The sequence below is a fragment of the Lepus europaeus genome, chromosome 4 (genome assembly GCF_033115175.1).
Source record: "Lepus europaeus isolate LE1 chromosome 4, mLepTim1.pri, whole genome shotgun sequence".
Lineage (NCBI taxonomy): Eukaryota > Metazoa > Chordata > Mammalia > Lagomorpha > Leporidae > Lepus > Lepus europaeus.
The window spans coordinates 162,216,310-162,228,640 of record NC_084830.1 but is presented as its reverse complement, the minus strand read 5'-3'; positions in this window follow the sequence as shown (position 1 = coordinate 162,228,640).

Genomic DNA, 12,331 nt, shown 5'->3' with positions numbered 1-12,331 from the left:
CAGTAGAGAATGGCCCAAGTGCTTGGGCACCCGTACCCGCATGGGAGACCAGGAATAAGCACCTGGCTCCTGGCTTCGGATTGGCACTGCGCCAGCCGTAGTGGCCATTTGGGGGTGAACCAATGGAAGGAAGACCTTTATCTCTGTCTCTCTCTCTCACTGTCTAACTCTGTCAAGTAAAAATATTTTTAAAGAAAAAAATCATGAGGTGCAGTTATTGTGGCATAATGGGTTAAGCTGCCGCCTGCAATGCCCATATCCCACACTGGCATGCTCGCTCAGGCCCTAGGTGCTTCCCTTCCAACCCAGCTCTGCTATAATGCCTAGAAAGTAACAGATGCTGGCTCCAGTACTGAGTTCCTGCCACCCAGGAGACCTGAATGGAGTTTCTGGTTTCATCCTGGCCCAGCCACGGCTGTTGCTGCAATTTGGGCAGTGTGCGTGCGTGTGCGTGCGTGTGCGCGTGTGTGTGTGTGTCTCACATGTCTCACATAATTTTTTTAAAAAGATTATGAAAGATGACACTGCCCAAAAAATACATAGAAGGATTTTTAATGTTTTCACCATAAAGAAATCTTAAGAGATAGATATGTTTACCCTAAAAATACACTAAGTAGTATACACATGTATAGAAATATCATATTAATAGTACCCCATTAATATGTTCAATTTGTATCAGCTGAAAATAAGAATTTAAAAATAAAGTGAGAAACACACACACAAACCCAAGATTATAACAGGAACAGATATTGAACTGTGCTGGTTTGAATGACAACATGTCATCTACAGGACGAGGAGAATTAACACCCATGTTGCTTTTGCATATTAAACTAAAAGATGGTTAGCATCAATAAAAGGTTAAGAACACAAAAATCAAAGAGGCACGTTTCTCAGAATGGTAGCAGGTACTCAAGAGCCAGAACCAGCAAGACTGAAATCCCGTGAAATCCTGTGTGCCGTTTCCCTATGACACAGGTAACGCAGAGCCCACTCTGACCACTTTTATTCAATGTTGTAGTGCAGGGCCCAGCCAAGGCAATCAGGCAAGAGAAAAAGCAATAAAAGCATAGAAATCGGACATAAAAGGGTAAAATTTCCTCTAACTGGTACACATACAAATAGAGCCAATGAACAGAACATAGTTGCTAGACCTGATTTATAATGAAGTTGTGACCGGACCACAATGAGGAAAAGGGCATGTCTGCAATAGATTACATGGAATCAACTGGATAACAAATGAAAAAAAATTATCTTTGACCCCTTCCTCTCCTCATACACAAAAGTCAAGTTCACAGGGAGTCTAAATATAAACATTACAGATCAAAGAACAGGGCTTTTAGAAGGTAACAGCACAGTATCTTCATGACCTTGACTTAGGCAGATTTCAAACAGGAAAAAGATACTAAAAATAAGTGAAACACTGATAAATTAGACTCACTAAAAATACATAATTTCTATTCATCTAAGTAAGGCCTTAAGAAATGCAAAGTCAAGCCTCAGAGGGAAAGAAGCAGAAACAATTCCTACAAGCTAACAAGGAAAAATATTTCAGAGAGCCCAAATGACACTATGAGAAAATATTTAAACAGGCACTTCAAAAAGTAACGCCCAAATGATCAATAAGTAACAAAAATTCCCGACCGCTGTGGCAGAGGCAGGCCCAGGAACGGCCACGCACTGCTGAATGCGCAGTGGCTTGGCCACTTGGGAGAGCTGTTTGGCAGGATCTGTCAAAGTCACCAATCCCTGGAGCCTACATCTACCCTTTCCACAGCAGGGTGTCTACTAGCAGAAATACAAAGACGTGGGCAACTGCTCCTGGCTGGTGCACGGGATGAGGGTGATGGAAGAGTCACACAGGGCTCATTAAGAAGGCACCCACTCTTAATGTTCTGTGTGTGCGGGCACCATGCTGACAGTGAATGCTCCCTTCAATTTTGCACCCCAGGCACCTCGCATGAGTCACCCTGATAACCCGGCAGCAGTACGGTTTTATCTCGATATCCCTGGAGATGGGTACCAGGACGTCTCACAGAGAGAGCAAAATATGGAGATGTGCAAGTCCCTCATAAACTGGTGACGTATCTGCATAAACCAACGTCCTACAACATATCTCAAATCATCTCACAACACCTAGCACTGTGAATTCTATGTAAATAGTGACTGAACTATATTGCTTATGGAACAACAGCAAGAAAAAATAATCTGTCATGTTTAGGACAGACACATGTTTCTCCAGTATTGTCGATGGATTTTTGGTTGGGTCTGCAGGCTCCAGGAACATGGGACACTGGCTACTGCATCCTCCATAGCCCAAACAAGCAAGTATCCCTCAGGTGGAGAACAGCTATCGAAGCTGTAACATTTCCAGCATTGCCATACAGCTGGGAAAAGGATGAATCAATTAGTAACGACCAACATGTATCAGTTTCATAAACATGTGTGAATAAGGTTCAAAAACAGTGGGGACAGAAGAGAGACCCAGCATCTGTTCTGGAGGGGTAATGACTGTCTGGGTGCCCGAGGGAAGTTTCCAGACTCTCAAAGTGATCACGGTAACAATTCCACACATAAATACACTTTGTAAAATCCCACTGAGATGGATCTGATCACTGTATGTATTGTGTAGATACTATGTCACTCACAATTTCCTTATTTCTCTGGGGGTGATTGAATGCCCTTCCCCCATCACTGAAAGAAGAATGTCGCATTCTGGCTGCTGAGGAAAAGATGGAGAGGGAGAAGGGTACCTGAGGGCTTCCTCCACGTCCACAGTGCTTCGTCTGCAAACGTTCCACTGCACCAGGGATGGACACTGCGGTGCAGCAGGTTAAGCTACTGCTTGGGACGCCCACATCCTACGTTAAAGAGCTCAAGTGTGGATGACCCTGTGCTTCCAACGCAGCTTGCTGCCAGTGTGCCCAGGAGGCCACAGGAACGGCCCTCTCTCACCGATGCGAAATCACTGGAAAGGTAAATAATAGGACTGACTTCATCCCAGGAGGACTTCTGTGTGACAGGCCTGCAGCCACAGATCCATAGCTTCCAGAGCTTCCTTGCACTGACTTCCTTTTGCCTTTTAAGCTTGATGCAGTGAGAAACCACCAGGAATTCAGGCAGCCGCCTTCCCGCCTCCACTTCAGAAGTGGCTTCCTCTCAGCAACTACAAACTCCCTGCAAACATTCCTCCACCCAGGCCACCGCTGAGAGTGGGAGACCCTCTGTGCGATCGCTGTGGTCAGGAGACCAGCGACTGGGAGAACAGTAGTTTGCATAGGCAATGCTGATGGTGCAGGTGAAAGGGGAGCCTCTGCCCATCCCCAGGGCCCACTCCCGCCCCAGTCTTACTCTGCTGATGGGACAAACCCCCCTCCAAGCTGTACTTCATGGTCACCACTTCTGAAAGGCACTACTTTGATTTCTGCAGAGGCAGCTGGTGATGCCAAGTGCCAGAGAGGGCCCTGCACAGAACTGTCCTGACAGGCACGGCACCAACAGCGTGCCCTCTGCACCATGGGCAACACAGCCCAGTACCATCTCTCAGGCCTCCAGTCTCCTACCTACTGCCTACAGACCTGGAATGACCAGAAGTCTCTTTGTCCACACATGCTAGTCTCCTCCCCAATTTTTAATTTAGAGGAAAGGCAGTAATTCAGCCATACCCTGTCCTATTAAAAGGGGCTAAATGGATTCTGATAGTCCCCTCTTTTCCAGGGGGGTACACCCTAACACCTGAAGTGGATGCCTCGGGACTGTCCATGTCTCTGACCTTATGCACTACAAAGGGTCTGCAAAAGTTAATGGAAAATGCAATTAAAAGACAATGTACTTTCTCCTTGAACTTCTTGAGGGTTCCTCATATTTCTTCTCTATACATACAAATCCATGTAAGGGGTCATTTATAAATGAGGCATACTAGAGATTAAGAATAACAACAAAACAGAATAATTTTAATTACATACTCTGATAAGCATTTTTTAAAACTCATGAATTGTTTATTTCTAGAATTTTCCATTTAATGTTTTCAGGCCACAGGCAACTGAAGGTAATATGAGTATGGGTACCTGCAGGTAGAGAATGCTCTGGGAATCCCAGGACACAGGTTATCGAGGGGACAATTTGGACAACAGGGAGGGGAGGAGTAGAAACAAACATCTGAGCTGAAGGGAGCCCTGCCTTGTTCTGGCTTCCTGTCTCTCTGCCATGTTCCCACAGGAACACTGTCGGGAGGCACCATGTGCGGCAACTTCCCCTCGCACGGAATATGCATCCTATTGGGGCAAACTAATGAAAATAAAATAACCACGCAGATAAGACAAAGCGTGCGGATCTGTGTGATCACCCACAACCGCCAGGCACCTGAGCCTGAGACGCCAGCAGCACCAACCAGAGGAGACTCATCTGTGACAGAAAATTCTGGGTTCCATCATCAGCAGGGCAGAGCAGCCATGAAGCATCCACGGACCCATTTCTTCCCCAGCGTGCATGTGTGTGCCCTTTGCTTGGGATGGCAATGTGTGCTCTGAGTGGCTGGAAGAGACACGCAAGATTTCTCACAACCAACAGGGCACAGCAATGTGGCTCAGCTCCGGAGGAGTCAGCCGGGATGAGTGACTCCACTCCTGGAGAGAGCTTGAGTGACAGCTTCCACAGAGAGGCCACAGAACTACGAGCCCCACAGTCCATCCCATCGATCTATTCCACAAATACCTCAATAATGCAAATGCTGACCCTTGTTCCTAGTGATGGCCCAAGTACTTAATGATGAGTAAGAAGCAGCTCCTGTTCTCAAGGGGTTCCAGTGGAGAAGTGAGCATGGCCACGTGATGTGGCAAGTGCCCATGGACATGGCAGCCGCCCCGACCACCGAGTAAGGGAACCCTTCTCACGAAGGAGAGTGACTGTGGGTGGAGACCTTGACCTCCAGCCTTTCCTGACAGAGGCACTTCATGTTGTAGCTTGGGTAGACTGTGCCAAGACCAAAAGGTCTGCTTTGTTCTGGATTCTCCGTGATGCTGCTCCTGCAAATCTGAGTATGAAACACTGCTTAAGTAGTCAGGTGACTCAATTCTCTTCAGTGCAGTGAGCAGTTGGGGGATGCCTGACAAGTCCCTGATGTCCACAGGGCTCTCCTCCTGCCACACGTGATGACACATAGCCTCTGCTCCCAGAATCCCCTACACCCACTGACACAGACTCACCACTGCTCGCTGGAGCTGGTGCTTCTGAGCAAAGCCTAGGGGAAAATAGGAGGGGGGTGGGGGCACAGCCACGCCCCTCCACCTGACTTCCCCCAGCAGATGTGATGCGGCGTGCACAGCTGAGCACCGGTCCTCTCTGTGGTCACAGAGGAAAGCCCCCCGTCCCCCAGGGCCAGCGATGCTGCTTTACTTTGGAAGCAGTACCCAGTCCAAGCCAAGGCTTCCTTTGGCTGAGAAGAAAGCTGAAGAACTCAAGGATGAACTGAAGTGAGAAGAGGAAGACTCTCAGAATTGTGAGTTCCCTTCCCCAGGCAGACACCCAGGTGGCAACACCAAACAGTGAGGCGCTAACCCGTTCCAGGGGACACCCAGGCCCCGTCCTTCACGGCCACAACCTTCGGCTACTCCTGCAAGCTGTGTAGGGAGCCACCCTCGGGTCTGCTCCACAGGAAGATCCGCTAGCTGGGTTGAAAGCAAGGGTGTGTAGGGGAGGCCCAGTCCACGTCCCACAGCCACGCCTCACTCAAACAGCTCGTCTGTGTCTGCCTAATTGTGCCACAGCGATTTCCTCTGGAGCTGCAGATGCCTGAGTCCGCCCAGTCCCTCCCACTCGCACGACAGACGTCAAACGTGGGAGGCGGACACCACCAGGTCCTTACTCAAAGCACAGCTGCAGCAGACCAGGCTGCAGGACTTCCTCAACACAGCGTTTGTGATGATGAGGATGGCGAAGATCCTTGTGCAGTGCACCCCACAAACCTCTGAACGCAGCGCAACTCAGCTTTTAGCAAAGGACGTGCACAGAGGAAGGCGGCCGAGACACGAACTCGCACAGTCGGGCTGGGTGGGTGCGATCAACCTCACGCTGGACATCAGGAACATGGCCATCAGTGCTCCCGGTCCCACTTGGCTCTGGCTTCCGCCACTCTGCCCCATCCATGGGGCTCTGTGTCTCCTCACCCAGCTCAGGAGAACTGCTGGCTGGTGAGAGTCACCTTCAACCCTCCTGGCCGCACAGAATGACTCAGCAAGTGCGAATGAGAGTTGGGGCCGGGGGCAATGACAGCTCCTCCAAACCTGGGAGGCACAGTGGACTCATGCTGGCAGCTGGCTGCTCACGGGCAACGTAAAACCGCCCGATCGCTCCCTAGGCAGAAAGGTCTGACTCGTCACTGCCTGCCGTTGTCTGGAAGAAACTATCTTCGACACAGACGTCTCATTGGGAGGGTGCAGCATCCCTGTGACTCAACACTTCCAGTCACCCGGGGAAAGGTTAACTCCACCCGCGTCAGGACTTCACCGCCTCTCGAAGTCGTGGGCCAGCAGCTTACTTGTAAGCTCTGGTGACACAAAGATGGCCATGGTCAGGGAGGCGAAGCGATACAGCAGACAGAAGCTCAGAGCACGCAGCCTCTCCTCACCGCAGATCTCCAAGACAGAAGCCTCATCTCAGAGCCACTGCCTTCCCAACCCCCCACCCAGTCCCCTGCTCCCCATGGCCACTCTTGTGCTCCTGTCTGTGGCTGGAGCCTCACACACAGACCCCGTCACTGTCACCTCCACACCACCATCGCCACCGTGTGTCTATAGCCAAGAGCAGTCATGTCGTACTGCTGCCAGAGTTTAATGACCTGCGACCACCAGATGGAAAGTGGCTTTTTGGATGCCCTTAGCTGGGCATCCAACGGCCTTGGCGAGCCTCCCACGCTGCCCTCTCATCTCCATCCTCACTCCACTGTGGCAGCCCCAAACACTCATCCTTTCCATGCCAGGGCTTCTGTGCTCTGACAGGCCATAATAGCTTCCCCTGATTTTCTCCAAAAACCCTTTGAGTGTCATTTTGCCCAAAATCTTTGGTCAGAATTATTGATGACCTCTGTGTTCGACTAACTCTTGGTGCACACCTGCCATCTTCACCAAACCAGCAAGCAATGCTGAGAGCCCCTGTGCCCCAGCACTGCACTAGAGGCTGAGAAAGCCAGAGAGAGTGCAGACGATGAAACCAGACCCTGCCACCATAGAAGCCACTGGGGGAGACACTGGGGGGTGCCACGCTCACGCATGTTTGGGTGGTGAGGAGTCCTCAGTGGAGGTGCAGGGGGATAAACAGTATGGGAAGTGGACTCTGCGTCTCAGAGGAGCCGCAGTGTGGTGGGAGAAGGAAGCAGGGGGCAGGTCTTGTACCCAAGCCAGGACCTTCAGCTGGTTCCTGCACTGGGGCCATTCGAGATGGCTGTACAGCGGCAGGAACACCACAGTGGCCATGGAGAACCTGCGAGCTCTTAGATCCCGCAGAGCAATTTCCTGTCGCGTGAACCTCACAAAAGGTGGGCTTAGATTTTACGTCTTCCTAGTCATGTTATTTTTCCACTCTGTCATTTTTATTGCACATACCAAAATGTCCACCTGGAGTGGATTAGAAAAAATTATGTAGGATCTCTGTCTTTAATGTGCTGTACATTGCTATTTAATGCTATAATTAGTAATCCAATGGTAGTTTTTTCACTTGATGTTGCTATATGGGCAAAAAGTTGAAATCTTTACCTAATATATACTAAACTGATCTTCTGTATACAAAGAGAATTGAAAATGAATCTTTACATGAATGGAAGGGGAAAGGGAGCGGGAAAGGGGAGGGTAGCGGGCGGGAGGGAAGTTATGGGAGGGGGGAAGCCATTGTAACCCATAAGCTATACTTTGGAAATTTATATTCATTAAATAAAAGTTTAATTAAAAAAAAAAAAAAAGAAATGTAAACAACTGGTCTTTCCTCACAGGTGGCCTGGGGGGCACTGGGACATTCTTTGGTCACCCCAGATGCTTGGGCTCTCGGCTGGCAGCCCACAGATTCCAGCGAACAAGCAGTATTCTGTTTGCCCATGTGGCTTTTGAAAGACAAGAACCCTCCATATCAGAAGCTCTCTTCAGCTTTTTCCTAAACCACCAGGTGACCTGACGATCCACAATGGCCATTTTTGGCATGGCCAAAACTCCCTGGCCCCAAGCTGAGGCCACTGTCCTCTCTGATGGGCTTTCTGGTCGCTACCACGCCTGCTGCTCTAAACCCAGCCGCTGCCGGGCATGCTGGACGCCTTGGCCCTGGCTCCAAGAGGCAACAGGATGCTGCTCCAGCAACCTTGCCCCGAGTCTGCTTCTCACTCTGTTGGGTGGATCAATCCGAATTTGGGGTTGGGGCTGTATTTGCTTTTTTCTTTTTTCTACAAAGTAGATCGTCCTCTTTATTTAAAAATTCATTTATTTACTTGGAAGTTAGAGAGACAGCTAGAGAGAAAGAGATCTCTCATCCACTAGTTCACTCCCCAAAAGCCCACAACAGCTGGGGATGGGCCAAGCTGAACCCAAGAGCTGGGAACTCAATTCAGGTCTCCACATAGGTGGCAGGGACCCAAGCACTGGACACCTGCTGCCTCCCATGGTGACATTAACAGAAGTTGAAGTTGAGAGAAGAGTTGGGACTCAAACCCAGCCACCCCAGTGAGGGACACAGCCATCCCAATATGCATCTCAACCCCTACGCCAAATGCCCACCCCCAATCTTCTTCTCTATTTTCTTATTCATTTTTTATAATCATTTTTCTGTTTGTAAGTCCTTTTATAACCTAATGTATTTAAATGAACAGGAAAGTAGTAAAAACCTTTTATTTTATCATAAAACTCTGAGGTCTTCTTTACCCAACATTTCGGAGTATTTTCTATTTCAAAAATGGGCAGTTATCAAAAAAGATCATAAAATATTTGCATTTCAGAAATGATGCAATTGTTGGTAAAATGCTTTAAGCCCTAAAAAATGATACTGCTGTAATATCACACACATAAAAATAAGTAATGGTCTACGTGTTAGCAGGAGAACCATGTACCAGACCAGAAGGAACTTGCAAAAAATCTGTCTTCTTTTATCTGTCATTTTCCTTGGGCTTGTGCGGTGATCTCCACGTGTGCAGGGTGTCTAAGTGGCTTTCCTTTAGGAGACGTGGTTAGAGGGCTGGGGTGAGAGCGTCTGCAGTGAGCCTCCGCTCCTAACTGCACAGCTGCCAACAGGTGCGAGAACCCCAGGAAGTTACAGGGCTGTGCACGTGGGGTTGAGCCCCATGCCCAGATGAGGGACGTCTGTAGACCATTGTCCCACAGGGCAGGCAGGGAACTCTATCACTGCTAAAGCTCCCTTGTTCAAAGCCTTCAGTGGCTTTTCACGGCCCTCACTATAAACTCTGCCCTCCTGGGCACAGCCCTCTGGCTTCCGAGTCCTCCTGCAACATGCCCTCTCCCTCCTTCCTGTGCTTCCCGAAGAGCCCACGCTGGTGGGGCTGCAGGGTCTCCTCGCTGGCTGTTCCCTCACACCTCCCCCAGCTCTTCACAGCTGGCCCCCGCTTGTCACTGAGCCCCAGCAACCGTCCGTGTGCACGCCTGCCTCATGATCCAGTGTGGCACTCTTTCTCCCACGGGAGCTCGCCTGGCTCTCACACGCACCTGCCTCACCCTCCAGCCACACCATGTCCCTGAGAACACACACCTTGGCTTCCTTCTGCATGCACGATCCAGCTCACTCAACGACTGAAATCTGCAGGCGACCCAGCTGGGACTTGGAAGACCCACTCCTGGTCACACACACAGACCACTGTGCAGGCCACGCCTTCCAACACCAGCTCAGAACCTCCCTCATCACAGCTTTGCCTTGACGGCCTTTCCTAACAGACATGCTTGTCGTGGGCCAGTTTCATTCTGTCACAGTCTGAATGAGATCTTCACAAGACTACACCACACTGAGAACACTTAGGTTCAGTCTGGCGACCACGTCGCTCTGAGCAAACACTCGATGCACTGGGATGCTTCTCACCGATTCACCTTAATCCAGAAAGAACTACTCAGGAGCGCGCTCATCAACAGTCACCCCCTTCAGTGCACTTACCACTGTCTGGAGTGCAATAGGTGGTGGTGGCTGCATTTGCAGTAGCGATCTTTATGTCCACAGAACTAGTACGACTGTTACTATACAGTATCCCACATGGTTCTCCAACCACTCACACTAGGCAGCACAGCAATAATGGTGCCATAAAGTTAACTGTACGTAATTTCTCTGTCCTCCTAAGAACTCAGATTGCTGGTGAGATTACATTTGCTTTCTCAGACTCTTAGAAATAAGCGATTGATTGTCAGGATTGCTAATTGAGTAAATGACTCCTAAATGACTCCTGGGTCAGATGAGCCCCTGTGAACTAGGCCACGTGAATCTTCCTGTGGTCAGAAACTCAAGACCTGCATTCAAAGTTAAGAGCCGTTGCTTGGTAGCATAGGAAAAACCACCCAGTAAAGCACATTTTTAAAGAATGGGTCATTGGGGCCAGCACAGAGAAGTGTCAGCCCGACTCTCCTGGGCTCCCACTATGGCAGGCACCCGGAGAAGGGGCTCGACTGACCAGTAACCTTCACAGCGCACAAGCGGTCCTTCGTGCCCAGCTGAAACGTCAGCGCTAACGCAACCAAATGCACATTTCCTGCCTGAGTCCCAGTGACAGTGGAGAATCGACACAGGACGAAGAGTGGGTACGTCTGGAAGGGTCAGGAAGAGGCGCCACTCCAAAGCCTGCCCTCCCCCACCCACCACGGAGGGAAATTTCAAACACGAACACGGCAGAGCCTCACTCTGCTCCTGAGGTGGGACTGGGATCCAGCACAACTTTGTGGGCTTGGAAAACCTCCCTCCGGACCGCAAGTCGACCAGGTCAGCGAAGCTGCCGGCCTGAGTCATCAGCTCTCATACTGCGGATTCCAGACACTTTACTTTTAAAAGGGAGTCTTCTAGTCTCAGCTCCGGGCAGAATGTGCCCCAGGCAGCCTGGAGGTAGCCCACCACCGTCAGCCTGCCCGGCCCCTCCTGTGCAAGGCCTGGCCCCTGTGACCCAGAAACTGCATGTGGAAGAGATACACAGTGGGCAGAGGGAGGATGTCAGGGGAGGGATCACAGAGACGCGGGGATGTCCCGAGCCCATCAGCTATAGAAGCTGCAAGCAGCTTACCTGACTGTCAGCCAAGTGACTGAGCCACACCCACAGAGCTCACTGCACGTGCGAATGCCGAAGCACATCCCCACCAGGCTGAAGGCAGCCGACTTTCTGCTCTTCACCTTCCAGAACAGCACCATCCCCCAAGAGACAACTCAGTCTTTCAAGCTTATTTAGAACTGGTCCCTCCCAGCATGTGATCCTCCATCACCAGCTCCCGGAGATGGGCACGCCTTCCTCCCTCGTCTTGCACACGCCCTAACACTACTTACTAATCCCACACCGAAAGACCTCAGATGTCCTTCTCCACGTCTTCCACAGCAGCTCCTGCCCCCCGACACCACAGCCTTTGCTGGAGCCTCTGTAATGGCACCCCTTTCAGAGAAGGTCTCACATCCCGGGGGTCACACGTCAGACCCTCTCCCCAGCTCTGCAACTCTGCGGCTCCAGGGCTAATCATCTGCCCTGGACTTCTCCACAGGGAAGAAACCTGGGTGGAAAGGCAGACACGGATTGGGCGGTTAATCAGCTCTGCCATGGACGGTGCTGGTTTCTGACACTATCGTACAGGCCAGATCTCATGATGACAAAGAGATTCTACTGGGAACAATTGTGACAAATGGTTACTTACTGACAACAGTAAAGTAGCAAGGTCACACCAATGCTGGTTTGCGAACTGTATTTACAACAACTGTCATCCCTTCCACAGTGAATCTTGCTCTCCCTCCTTTACGCCCCAAGAATTTGAATTTCAACCCATCTACTCGCCACAGTGTCCGGTAACACATCATTCATAAGTGCAAGAGCCCGGGAAATTCATCAAGAAAAGCCCAAGGTAAATCTCCTCTGCCAATTCCTAGGCAACCAGCAGGATTCCCCAGCCCGAAGGCAACAACGTGAGTGAGTGTGTGCACGTGCATGTGCCTGTGTCAGTGTTTCAGTGTGTGAGGTGGGCATGCGTGTCACTTGTCAGTGTGTGCATGTGCATATGTGCGCATGTGTCTGTTTCAGTGTGTGTGCCTGTGTGCATGTCGTAGAACCCGACAGCTCTTCTTTTACTCTCTAGCTTCAAAATCTATCACCTGAAAGCAGCTGGGGTAATGGAGCAAA